The following is a 13,362-nucleotide window of genomic DNA, read 5'->3' as shown; positions in this document are numbered from 1 at the left end:
TATGTCATTACAACTGTACTTTTGCATTTACCAAATCTTTGGAGTCACAATCTCTCCATGTAGTAAATATGTGAAATCAATAAAGTAATAGCTTCCCATTTACTCTCACTTTATTTCAGGATGAAACAGGCTAGCCTCATGAAAATTATTTCATTGAGTTCAAAAAATGAATAAGTAAATAATTTTATCCCTTTGTCTGAATTGTGCCAAACTGTGCTGGATGAAAACTCTCATTTTTATTCCATTTGTTTGGCTGTGCAGGAATTAAGTTAAAGTGTACATCTGTGATTGAAAATACATTTCGTTTTATGTTGTGATCTATAAGTGTGCTGAAAATTATTCTTTACTCAAAGTACGACAGTATGTACTCTTTGGTTCTTCCAAGGGGAAAACATATTTCATTGATTTTTGGCAGTAATTTCTTTCTTTTATTCTATCTATCTATGTCTGTGAATTTAAATTTAATGAATCTCACTTGAAAGTAAGTTTTGTAAGCATCAGATCAGATCAGATCAGTCGCTCAGTCATGTCTGACTCTTTGCGACCCCATGAACCGCAGCACGCCAGGCCTCCCTGTCCATCACCAACTCCTGGAGTTCACTCAGACTCATGTCCATCGAGTCAGTGATGCCATCCAGCCATCTCATCCTCTGTCGTCCCCTTCTCCTCTTGCCCCCACTCCCTCCCAGCATCAGAGTCTTTTCCAATGAGTCAACTCTTCGCATGAGGTGGCCAAAGTACTGGAGTTTCAGCTTTAGCATCATTCCTTCCAAAGAAATCCCAGGGCTGATCTCCTTCAGAATGGACTGGTTGGATCTCCTTGCAGTCCAAGGGACTCTCAAGAGTCTTCTCCAACACCACAGTTCAAAAGCATCAATTCTTTGGCGCTCAGCCTTCTTCACAGTCCAACTCTCACATCCATACATGACCACAGGAAAAACCATAGCCTTGACTAGACGAACCTTTGTTGGCAAAGTAATGTCTCTGCTTTTGAATATGCTATCTAGGTTGGTCATAACTTTCCTTCCAAGGAGTAAGCGTCTTTGAATTTCATGGCTGCAGTCACCATCTGCGGTGATTTTGGAGCCCAGACAAATAAAGTCTGACACTGTTTCCACTGTTGCCCCATCTATTTCCCATGAGGTGATGGGACCGGATGCCATGATCTTTGTTTTCTGAAAGTTGAGCTTTAAGCCAACTTTTTCATTCTCCTCTTTCACCTTCATCAAGAGGTTTTTTTTAGTTCCTCTTCACTTTCTGCCATAAGGGTGTTGCCTCCCGGCAATCTTGATTCCAGCTTGTGTTTCTTCCAGTCCAGCATTTCTCATGATGTACTCTGCATATAAGTTAAATAAACAGGATGACAATATACAGCCTTGATGTACTCCTTTTCCTATTTGGAACCAGTCTGTTATTCCATGTCCAGTTCTAACTGTTGCTTCCTGACCTGCATACCAGTTTCTCAAGTGGCAGATCAGGTGGTCTGGTATTCCCATCTCTTTCAGAATTTTCCACAATTGATTGTGATCCACACAGTCAAAGGCTTTGGCATAGTCAATAAAGCAGAAATAGATGTTTTTCTGGAACTCTCTTGCTTTTTCCATGATCCAGCAGATGTTGGCAATTTGATGTCTGGTTCCTCTGCCTTTTTTAAAACCAGCTTGAACATCAGGAAGTTCACGGTTCACATATTGATGAAGCCTGGCTTGGAGAATTTTAAGCATTACTTTACTAGCGTGTGAGATGAGTGCAATTGTGCGGTAGTTTGAGCATTCTTTGGCATTGCCTTTCTTTGGGATTGGAATGAAAACTGACCTTTTCCAGTCCTGTGGCCACTGCTGAGTTTTCCAAATTTTCTGGCATATTGAGTGCAGCCCTTTCACAGCATCATCTTTAAGGTTTTGGAATAGCTCAACTGGAATTCTATCACCTCCACTAGCTTTGTTCATAGTGATGATTTCTGTATTTTGAGCTGGTGTAAAACTGAACTATATTTAGCTTCCAAATTTTTTTCTGATTTTAAGATCATAGTCAGAAATCATTCTGATAAACTAGAAAAGAAGAAAATATTGTAAACCAGAATGTATGAGGAAATAGCATAAGGTAAAGGAAAAATATAAAACTTAAAAACTTATTTGAATATGACATAAAATTTTAAAAGAAGACTATAATTTCCAACAGCACATATGAAAAAGGGAATATTGTACAATCAATGAGGAAGGTAGTTCTATTTGAGAATAATACAGTGTGTGTAAATCTCTTTAGAGGAACTAATTCATAGTTCATGTAAATGATGATTATTATCAACATCATTATTTTCCCCCTGTAGTTATCATAGCCATTATTGTCACCATTAATAGAGGGCCAAGAGCATAGAGTAGAAACAACACTAACCTTATTTCCCAAGGACCCATTTCAAATCCTGGTTTCATTCATTTATTACATACACGGTAGTGGATTAGGTCCATCAATTTATTACATTGTTTGCTTCTGAAAAAAATAGATAACAATAATGCCTGCCTTACTAAACACACAGTGTTTCAAGAATTACTTTTAAAAATACATCATAAAAGGCTTCCAAAGAATAATGATATGTTTTCATTGCATATAAAAAAGAAAAGAGTAACAGTTAACTCTCTTTTATATGCCTAGAACTGAGTTTTATGCTAGAGTAACTTTAGAGAATAAGATACCCTCATTTTACCCAATATAATCTATCTAAAATACACCATTTACTATTTAAACATTTACAATCTTCTTACAAATATAAAGCAAGCTCATTGGCACATCACTTGCATCACACACTGACACATCACATATATTGTATCCTCACTGTAAGTGAAGCAATTGTTTAGATAAAGATATCTTACTTCATTTGTAGCAGTGAACTTTTTATATCTATGCTTATTTGTCTGACTTATCTCCCAGATGGAGTATTCAGTATGTACCTTTTTCAGGAATTGTTCATGATTCTAAGACATAAATGTTCACAGTTCCTAAGTCATTACATATATAATGATTGATTTCTGTTGACACTGCACATGGTGTGTGATATTTGTGTATATGTACCCATTGAAGGAATGTATGACCAACAATAATGAGAAACAGGGCATAGTTGCCTCTGATTACTTCCAACCTTGGTTCCTTTTGGTCAGATCCTTGCTGCTTCCATATCTATTTTCCATCACAGAGAACTCTGTAGGGCTATAATGACATATGTATGTGTCCATTTAAATTAAAATCAGATCTAAGATGACCTTCAAAATTTAGTTCTCTAGTCATAGTATCTCCATTCAAAGTACTCAGTAGCCATATATGACTAGAGGCTACCGTATCAGGTAGCATAGATGAGGCATATTTTCAGCAGATCAGAAGACCCACAAAATAGCATTACTTTAAGGTGTCTAGATTTGTGTAAAGATTTCTCACAATCACAAATTCAGAATTCCATCGAAGCCATTGGATTTTATTTTCACAAAGTTTAGATCCTTTAATTTTTTTGAGGTGTCCTTGTAAGCCTTTGTAATGGGTTGAGTGTCTTTCTCCAAGTACTTACTAGTTAACCAGTGACTTTTTGGTTCTCTGGTCGTGCTTCTGATCAACAGTTCATTCAGTCACCATTCAGTTTTTCTTCATTAAGCACTTGCCTTGGAACTAAGGGCACTGAGTAGCAAACACAAATTGCTGGGAATTTTTAAGTAATAACATTAGAGGAGACGCAATCCTTAACTGATGTAAAACTATATGATACAAATCCTAAATTTGTCAGTACTGAAAGGCCAAGTTTCAGATCCATTATATAATAAATTGTTACTGCTTTATTTCACAATAATCAATTATATGGTTTCTTCATATTGTGGGTTTTTTTAAAAAAAATAATTTATTTCTGATTTTTTATACTTGCCTTATCACTTCATGGGAAATAGATGGGGAAACAGTGGAAACAGTGTCAGACTTTATTTTTCTGGGATCCAAAATCACTGCAGATGGTGACTGCAGCCATGAAATTCAAAGACGCTTACTCCTTGGAAGGAAAGTTATGACCAACCTAGATAGCATATTCAAAAGCAGAGACATTACTTTGTCAACAAAGGTCCGTCTAGTCAAGGCTATGGTTTTTCCTGTGGTCGTGTATAGATGTGAGAGTTGGACTGTGAAGAAGGCTGAGCGCCAAAGAATTGATGCTTTTGAACTGTGGTGTTGGAGAAGACTCTTGAGAGTCCCTTGGACTGCAAGGAGATCCAATCAGTCCATTCTAAAGGAGATCAGCCCTGGGATTTCTTTGGAAGGAATGATGCTAAAGCTGAAACTCCAGTACTTTGGCCACCTCATGCGAAGAGTTGACTCATTGGAAAAGACTCTGATGCTGGGAGGGATTGGGGACAAGAGGAGAAGAGGACGACAGAGGATTAGATGGCTGGATGGCATCACCAACTCGATGGACATGAGTTTGAGTGAACTCTGGGATTTGGTGATGGACAGGGAGGCCTGGCGTCTGCAATTCATGGGGTCTCAAAGAGCCGGACACGACTGAGCGACTGATCTGATCTGATCTGAAAATACAGAGTCTGTCAAATATTTTTGTAATCCACTCCAACTGGTGAGTTAAATTTTTAAATATATTCTGTTTTTTTAAATCAAATATGATTTGAACAAATCAATTATTAATGGAGATTTTAAAAAATACCCAAAGAACATAATTTCCATGCTGTCTATTACACAGATAATTATCTTTCTGATGATGCTTTGTATCTTTACCATTTAGTTTTGATAAGATTTAACACTATTTTATATTACATTTATTCTTATACACAGTGCTAATATTAATATAATTAGCAAACTGAATTGATATAGTCAATGAACAGAGATTAAGTATTTTGTAATCATACTTAATAATCAATAACATTCCCTATAAGAATTTCCATTATGTAACAATTTTTTTTTCAGATTCTGAATAACTTTAAGTAATGGTTCATTTCCTAAAATATGCAAAAAACACAATTGCTAAAAAAGCTATGGTTTTTCCAGTAGTCATATATGGATGTGAGAGTTGGACCATAAAAAGCTGAGCACTGAAGAATTGATGCTTTTGAAGTATTGGAGAAGATTCTTGAGAGTCCCTTGGACTGCAAGGAGATCAAACCAGTCAATCCTAAAGGAAATCTGTCCTGAATATTCATTGGAAAGACTGATGCTAAAGCTGAAGATCCAATACTTTGGCCACCTGATGCAAAGAACTGACTCCTTAGAAAAGACCCTGATGCTGGGAAAAACTGAAGGCAGGAGGAGAAGGGGATGACAGAGGATGAAATAGTTGGATGACATCACCGAGTTGATGGACATGAGTTTGAGCAAGCTCCGGGAATTGGTGATGGACAGGGAAACCTGTTGTGCTACAGTCCATGGGGTCGCAAAGAGTCAGACATGACTGAGCAACTGAACTTAATTGAAAAAATTATATTTGTTGAGAAATTAGAATTAACTGTTCTAATTAGTTTTCATGTAGGGATTTATTGACTGTTCCTGAAATTACAAATAATGAGACAATTATGTTGGTATTTCCCACATCTTTGTTCAAAAATATTATCTTGAAAACACTTGCATGTAGGATTTGTCTTCAAGGGTTTAGAAATCACTGAAGCAATATTAATAGAGGAATACAGAGTAGGTAAAAAAAATATTAAGAATGAAGAACAGGGTTATTTTAAGTTTAATATAGTTTAAAAAATAATTCTTTCCCACCTACCTCCAAAAAAGAAATAAAACAACAAATGAAAAAAGAATGGAAGTTTCTTTGAAAACTAACATAGAACTACCATATCACCCAGCAATCCCACTCCTGGGCACATAGCCAGAGGAAAGCATAATTCAAAATGATACATGCATCCCAATGTTCATTGCAGCACTATTTACAGTAGTCAAGACAAGGAAACAATCTAAATGTCCATTAACAGAGGAATGGATAAAGAAGATGTGGTATGTATATACAATGGAATATTACTCAGTCATAAAAGGAAAAAAATTGGATCAATTGTAAGAGTTGTAGATGGACCTAGAGACTATCATATAGAGTGAAGTAAGTCAGAAAGAAAAACAAATATTGTATATTAATGCATATATGTGGAATCTTGGAGAAGGCAATGGCACTCCACTCCAGTACTCTTGCCTGGCAAATCCCATGGACAGAGGGGCCTGGTGGGCTGCAGTCCATGGGGTCGCTAGGAGTTGGACACGACTGAGCAACTTCACTTTATTTTTTCACTTTCATGCATTGGAGAAGGAAATGGCAACCCACTCCAGTGTTCTTGCCTAGAGAATCCCAGGGACGGGGGAGCCTGGTGGGCTGCCATCTATGGGGTCGCACAGAGTTGGACATGACTAAAGTGACTTAGCAGCAACATTTGGAATCTATAAAAATGGTATAGATGATCAAATTTGCAAAGCAAAAATAGAAACATGCATACAGAAAACAAACGTATGAATACCAAGGGAGAAACGGGGATGGGATGAACTGGGAAACTGAGATTGACACATATACACTATTGATACTATTTATAAAATAGATAACTAACAAGAATCTACTGTATTGCACAAATAACTCTATTCAATGCTCTGTGGTGACCAAAATGAGAAGGAAATCCAAAAGAGAAGGGATTTATATATATATATATATGGCTGATTCACTTTGCTATACACTAGAAACTGAGCAACTCTACTCCAATAAAAACTGATTTTTTAAAAAGTAGGGAAAAATCCAGTTCCATGAAGTTGGTAGATTGAGCTACTTTTTACTTTCTCAATGCAACTATATCTGTGCTCCAAATATTGCATGATGAGTAAATATAAAGCTGTATGTATAAAATAAAGGGATTTCCAGAGTCTGAAATAAGGAAGGGAGTCATAGTTAGAGAAGACATTGCAGGAACCCATGGGGAAGATGGACCAGGCATTGGCCTGTTAACCCCATGGACTGTAGACCATCAGACTCCTCTGTCCATGGCATTTTCCAGGAAAGATCTCCAGGGGATCTTCCCCACCCAGGAATCGAACCTTATGGACAGAAACAGAGCTTCAAATGCCAACACACAATGATTATAGAACTGGTCATGAGCTCATGGGAGAAGGCAATGGCACCCCACTCCAGTACTCTTGCCTGGAAAATCCCATGGATGGAGGAGCCTGGTAGGCTGCAGTCCACAGGGTCACAAAGAATCTGACACAACTGAGCGACTTCACTTTCACTTTTCACTTTCATGCATTGGAGAAGGAAATGGCAGCCCACTCCAGTGTTCTTGCCTGGAGAATCCCAGGGACAGCGGAGCCTGGTGGGCTGCCGTCTATGGGGTCACACAGAGTCAGACACAACTGAAGGGACTCAGCAGCAGCAGCAGCATGAGCTCATACAGAACATGGGGTCACAAAGTGTCAAACATGACTGAACAACTAACACTTTCACTTTCATGAGCTCATAAAAGATGAGCATCTGGAACTGAAATCCTCATACAGATCCAGGACACTGGAATAAATAGTTCAAGAGTAAGTCATGAATAAAGAACAAGCAAGCCACTGCTCCCGGCCCAGGGCATTGATTGGGAAGTGGCTCCCCAGGTGGTGCTAGTGGTAAAGGACCTGCCTGCCAATGGAGGAGACATAAGAGATCCCCAGGTCCTCTTCTGGGGTCGGAATGATCCCCTGGAGGAGGAAATGGCAACCCACTCCAGTATTCTTGCCTGGAGAATCCCATAGACAGAGGGACCTGGTGGGGTACAGTCCATAGGGTGGCAAAGAGAAAGGCATGACTCAGTGAGTAAACAACAACATACAACAAAACAACATAGCATATATCTCCACTCTCCAGGCTGGAGAGAAAAATAACCAAAAATACAAGCCTAAACTACACAATACTATAGGTTCAGAATGTACAGTATCTTGAGGGAATCCCAAGTCTAAAAATTAACACCACCAAGGAAACCAGATCAAGCCCCGTTTGGGACCCACCCTCTGAAATACCCTATAGAAACAAATATTAACTATTTCTCTTTTCAAAGGAAAATTCTTCATCTCAGGTTTCATGTGAATCCCATAGGATATCACAAGGAAACAACTAATCTTTGTCAGGTCTGATATGCCTCTTACCTCCCAAACACACACTTACAAAATGCCAGCTGCTAATGAGCTAAAAGTTTACAAATTTAGGAAAAAAATAGAATCCATTTACTCTAAAGAAAGTGAGTGGCAGACAAAATAAATAGAAGAATTGGCACGCATCCCAAGAACTTGAGATGATGGAACAACTTGAAAGAGACCATAAACTATATGTTTTTAAATGATCAGAGTAATAAAAGAAGAAATACAAAATACAATTAAAATAAAACCCATTATGAGGAAAAAAAAAAGAATTGGAAATATTTCTAATGGAATGTCCAGAAATAAGATACATAGTTGCTGAAATTAAGAACTTAGTGGATGCTCTGAATAACTTAGTTTAGAGTGAAGTAGATTATAAAGAATAGGGTGTTCTAATATGCAAAATTCTAATATAAACATCTATTCCCTGTGAACATATACTCTAGAACTAAGACCATGTTTCCCCAAGGATTTCTACTTTATATGCACAGGGATCCAGAAGAGACCCAAGCTAAGCAGAGTATCTTTTCCAGATGTCCTCAACTTCATCAATCATCTTCAAGACGGAGTCACATTTTCTCCAAGCAATCCTGCCAGACAGAGATCAACACTTGGCACCAGGCACTGGGATTAAAACCAGGCTCCCTCAAGTGAGGCAGCACAGACTAAAGGGGAATATTTAATGAACCTGCTGTACCCTCAACACAGATTAAGAGTGAACCTTGTGTCCTGGGACCAAAGCCACTCTTCTGAAAAGCGTTTTCTATCATCACCAGGGGCCAAATGGGGACAATGCATTTAGGGGAGGAAAAAAAAATCTGACTTTCCCAGATGTTCTTAATTTAGGGTGAACATGGGCCCATTTCCTGAGACAGTATCAGTTTAGGCTTCTTATCCCAGGAACTATAGAAAGTGCCTTCTTCAGTCCCCGGAGTATCCAGTAATGGGCAATACCTTGTTTTATTACCCTCCAGAAGCAGGGCAAAGACTAATAGAGTTTTGCCAAGAAAATGCACTGGTCATAGCAAACACCTTCTTCCAACAACACAAGAGAAGACTCTACACGTGGACATCACCAGATGGTCAACACCGAAATCAGACTGATTATATTCTTTGCAGCCAAAGATGGAGAATCTCTATACAGTCAGCAAAAACAAGACCAGGAGCTGACTGTGGCTCAGATTATGAACTCCTTATTGCCAAATTCAGACTGAAATTGAAGAAAATAGGGAAAACCACTAGACCATTCAGGTATGACCTAAATCAAATCCCTTATGATTATACAGTGGAAGTGAGAAATAGATTTAAGGGCCTAGATCTGATAGATAGAGTGCCTGATGAACTATGGACTGAGGTTCATGACATTGTACAGGAGACAGGGATCAAGACCATCCCCATGGAAAAGAAATGCAAAAAAGCAAAATGGCTGTCTGGGGAGGCTTTACAAATAGCTGTGAAAGAAGAGAAGCGAAAAGCAAAGGAGAAAAAGAAACATATAAGCATCTGAATGAAGAGTTCCAAAGAACAGCAAGGAGAGAGAAGAAAGCCTTCCTCAGTGATCAATGCAAAGAAATAGAGGAAAACAACAGAATGGGAAAGACTAGAGATCTCTTCAAGAAAATTAGAGATACCAAGGGAACATTTCATGCAAAGATGGGGTCGATAAAGGACAGAAATGGTATAGACCTAACAGAAGCAGAAGATATTAAGAAGAGGTGGCAAGAATACACAGAAGAACTGTACAAAAAAGATCTTCACGACCCATATATTCACGATGGTGTGATCACTGACCTAGAGCCAGACATCTTGGAATGTGAAGTCAAGTGGGCCTTAGAAAGCATCACTATGAACAAAGCTAGTGGAGGTGATGGAATTCCAGTTGAGCTATTTTAAATCCTGAAAGATGATGCTGTGAAAGTGCTGCACTCAATCTGCCAGCAAATTTGGAAAACTCAGCAGTGGCCACAGGACTGGAAAAGGTCAGTTTTCATTCCAATCCCAAAGAAAGGCAATGCCAAGGAATGCTCAAACTACCGCACAATTGCACTCATCTCACACACTAGTAAAGTAATGCTTAAAATTCTCCAAACCAGGCTTCAGCAATACATGAACCATGAACTTCCAGATATTCAAGCTGGTCTTAGAAAAGGCAGAGGAACCAGAGACCAAATTGCCAACATCCACTGGATCATTGAAAAAGCAAGAGAGTTCCAGAAAAACATCTATTTCTGCTTTATTGACTATGCCAAAGCCTTTGACTGTGTGGATCACAATCAACTGTGGAAAATTCTGAAAGAGATGGGAATATCAGACTACCTGACCTGCCTCTTGAGAAACTGGTATGCAGGTCAGGAAGCAACAGCCAGAACTGGGCAGGGAAAAACAGACTGGTCCCAAGTAGGAAAAGGAGTACGTCAGGGCTGTATATTGTCACCCTGCTTATTTAACTTATATGCAGAGTACATCATGAGAAATGCTGGGCTGGAAGAAGCACAAGCTGGAATCAAGATTGCCGGGAGAAATATCAATAACCTCAGATATGCAGATGACACCACCATTATGGCAGAAAGTGAAGAGGAACTAAAAAGCCTCTTGATGAAGGTGAAAGAGGAGAGTGAAAAAGTTGGTTTAAAATTCAACATTCATAAAACGAAGATCATGGCATCCGGTCCCATCACTTCATGGGAAATAGATGGGGAAACAGTGTCAGACTTAATTTTTTTGGGGTTCCAAAATCACTGCAGATGGTGACTGCAGCCATGAAATTAAAAGATGCTTACTCCTTGGAAGGAAAGTTATGACCAACCTAGATAGCATATTCAAAAGCAGAGACATTACTTTGGCAACAAAGGTCCATCTATTCAAGGCTATGGTTTTTCCAGTGGTCATGTACAGATGTGAGAGCTGGACTGTGAAGAAGGCTGAGTGCCAAAGAATTGATGCTTTTGAACTGTGGTGTTGGAGAAGACTCTTGAGAGTCCCTTGGACTGCAAGGAGATCCAACCAGTCCATTCTAAAGGAGATCAGCCCTGGGATTTCTTTGGAAGGAATGATGCTAAAGCTGAACTCCAGTACTTTGGCCACCTCATGCGAAGAGTTGACTCATTGGAAAAGACTCTGATGCTGGAAGGGGTTGGGGGCAGGAGGAGAAGGGGACGACAGAGGATGAGATGGCTGGATGGCATCACTGACTCGATGGACGTGAGTCTGGGTGAACTCCGGGAGTTGGTGATGGACAGGGAGGCCTGGTGTGCTGTGATTCATGGGGTCGCAAAGAGTTGGACACGACTGAGTGACTGAACTGAACTATTATGAATAATTCCTTATACCCTTCACTATCTCCCTGAAACTGAAAGCACAGCTGTGTGCTGAGAATACTTCCTTCTACAGCTTGCTCAAGTGGTAGCTACTTATACTTTCACTTGGATGCCCAACAGAAATCTCAAAGTAGCACATCTAAAGATGAATTCCTGACCTTATTCTTAAATTTATCCTCTGACAGTCCTTTCCTTCTAAAGCTCAGTCCACAACTTCAGAGATGCCTTTTCTCCTCAATTTCTCATTTATAGTCCATTCAACCTATTGACCAATCATTTGGGAACAATTTTCAAACATATTCAGAGTCTGAGCATTTCTTGCCATCTTCTCTACTACCACTCTGGTACCAGCTATAAGCTCTTTCTCACCTTTCTGCAATCTCTCTCTAATGGATTTCCTTCCTTTCACTCTTGCTGTTTAGAATACTCTCAACACAGTAGCCAGAGTGAGCCTGCTTTAAGGCATGTCACATCTCCACCCCAATACCTGAAACAGCTCCTCATTTCACTGAGAATAACTGATTTCCTTAAAAATGTCATATAACCCTTCCACTTGCTTCCTGATTTATAATTCCATTTCTATCCTCTTTCCCAATTCAATCATGGACACGTGGACACATCTCCTTAAACTTTTTAAATGGGTATTACTCTCCCTGCAGTGCTCTGCCTTGGATATTCACAGAACCAACTATTTACCCATCTTTGGTCAATTGTTACTCAATGAGGCTTACCCTGATGACACTACTTAGAAATAGCTCTTCAAGACTACGCTTAATCTCTCTTATGTTGCATGGTAATCACTTGTGGTGATTACCCAAAAAAAATATTCAGGTCCTAATGACTAGAACCTCTGAATGTTATCTAACATGACCAAAGGACCTTTTCAGATGTAATGAAACTAAAGAGATTGAGATAGGAATATTATCCAATGTTAGTTATATGAACCAAGCTCTATAATGCCATTACATGTGCACTTAAAAGAGGAGAAAGAGACTGAATACAAAAAAGGAGAAAGAGATTGGTGATGAAAGGAGGAGATTGGAACGACAGGGCAAAGAGGTCATGAATCAGACTGCAGGTAACCTCCAGAAGTTAGAACAGGCCAGGAAATAGTGTTCTCCCAAGAGTTCTGCTGATGCTTTGACTTCAATGCTCTGAAAGTGGTTTCAGACATCTGTCCTCCAGGACTGTAAGAGAATAAATCTGTGTTGTTTTAAGCCACCAAATTTGTATTTAATAGCTACAGTAGCCATAGGAAACTGTCACATAACGTAAGATATAGTTTACTTTTGGTTTGTTTCTTTTTATTGTTCTCCTTTTCTACACTAGAATGTTCCAAGAAGGCATTTTGTGCACTGGGATAGCCCTGTTTGTCAGAAAGGGATTGACGGGATTGACACAAAGCAGCTGCTCAATAAATGTTGAAGGAATTTGTTAAAATCCCAGTGATTAAAAATATGATATATCCCTAATTTTAACCTGTGTGTAAAATGTCCAACCATGTATTTCTATGTTGTCATGTTTGTTATTTAATTGCACTTATTCTTTTAGCACTAAACATAGAGTTGGCCTCCTTAAGTTTAGTTACCTTGCAAGTCAAGCTAAAGATATAAACATTTTAACACACCTAAATCTGTAATTTTGTTTGAATTATTTTAAATTTAAGAACATGTTTCTTTCAATTGGCATCATTGCTTTAATTTTTATAGTTCTCAATTATTTCACTAAAACATTCCTATGATTATATCTCGGTGGTGGTGGTTTAGTCTCTAAGACTTGTCCAATTCTTGTGTCCCCCATGGAATGAACTGTAGTCCACCGGCTCCTCTGTCCATGGGATTTCCCAGGCAAGAATACTGGAGTGGGTTGCCATTTTCCTTCTCCAAGGGATCTTCCCAACTCAGGAACTGAACCCAGG

This window comes from Bos indicus x Bos taurus, chromosome 17, assembly GCF_003369695.1.
Source record: "Bos indicus x Bos taurus breed Angus x Brahman F1 hybrid chromosome 17, Bos_hybrid_MaternalHap_v2.0, whole genome shotgun sequence".
Classification (NCBI taxonomy): Eukaryota; Metazoa; Chordata; class Mammalia; order Artiodactyla; family Bovidae; genus Bos; species Bos indicus x Bos taurus.
Note: the sequence above shows the minus strand (reverse complement) of the source record.